The sequence below is a fragment of the Camelina sativa genome, chromosome 16 (genome assembly GCF_000633955.1).
Source record: "Camelina sativa cultivar DH55 chromosome 16, Cs, whole genome shotgun sequence".
NCBI classification, from domain to species: domain Eukaryota; kingdom Viridiplantae; phylum Streptophyta; class Magnoliopsida; order Brassicales; family Brassicaceae; genus Camelina; species Camelina sativa.
In genome coordinates this window covers 15,947,837-15,949,294 of record NC_025700.1, presented here as the reverse complement: position 1 = coordinate 15,949,294, position 1,458 = coordinate 15,947,837, and positions in this window count along the sequence as shown.

Sequence of the window (1,458 nt, the reverse complement as noted above, 5' to 3'; positions counted from 1 at the left end):
AAAAAAAAAAAAAAAAAAAAAAAGGGCCACAAAAGTATAGGCTAAACGCCTAAACCCATGAGAGAACAACATCACTACTTATTTATGATCACTATATTTAGTAGATATATTGTTATTCTAGTGAAAGGTTTAGGTAATATGAATATTTTTCACTTCAGTTCTATCAAGTAGCTCTTCAAGATTTTTTTAAGAAAAATATTGTATCAGTTCCTAGATATTATGGCATTTGTACTACTCAAATTCTTGGGACATCAGTAAGAAAATAAATAAATTTATGAACATACTTAACTTTAAGACGTTGTTCTCTCACGGGTAAATGATCTGCAAGCTTATTCTACATACCACAATTTATGAACTTTGGAAGAAAGGAAGTTTATGCTCCATATGGAACACCCTCTCGACCGTATAGTGAAAAGGATACTTCAACTAATTCACAGAAGGCTTGCAAGCCTTACATGTCCTTCTCCATCAAGAGCAGCAACAGCTTCATCTTCTCACTTCGGTGTCACCTTCCTTCCGATATGGTTTGGCTTTATTCATTTCTCTACTTCTCCTTCAAATCAATAATTATATGTTGGTGTTCTTCCAATGTATGATTTATAATTTCTCTCATTCGAGTATGTATATAAAGCTCTTATTACCTCTCGTTATAATTTCTCTCTTTCTAAAACCTTTCAGTACTTTAATCTCCATACGATGTTTCGTTGTTCTGTAAATTAAAGCCAATTAAAGAAAAGAAAAGGAAATAGTATATAAAAAGAAGAAAAAAAGAAGACGTTGTTCTATGTTTAGCCACTAGAGTATATAGTATTAGTACGTAGGAGTGATTTAAGTTTTCCGAAAATTTACTTATTCCAAATCATAGAGCCTGTGTTTCACATATTTGTCTCTTTTGTGGTCATAGGTGCATAAATATAACTATAGGAAAAAACGATCATTTGAAATTCAAGACAATAACAAGATTTCTCGTGACCTATGAAACTGACGAAATAACAAATAAACAACACAAGTATCTTTAGTTCTAGTTTTAAGGGACCAAATGAATGTTCTTTGAAGGAAAAAAAATCAATTATTTTCAATATTATAATATTTTGTGTAATAATTTGTGTTTAGAATTTTCTTTCTGTTTACAAAACGGATATATAATATTTTTACAACCAAAAGAACTCATGACGTCTATTTGGTAACGCGACTAATGAGAGACTGAAACTAGAGGTTATAGAGAAACTCTCCAAGTGCATTTATCTAACAATCCGGAGGATATAACGTACCGTCTTTTACTACTTCATGCATCATCCTTAAAATCATCTAGCATCAAGGCATCATCATCAGTTATCACCATCATTCAGAAGATCAGAGCCGCGGCGGCAATCAACTACACGTTGTTTCTCTTTCTTGTCGTTGGGTGACACGAAATCGAGGTTATAAAGAACAAGAACCATCCCCAAAACGCTCAAG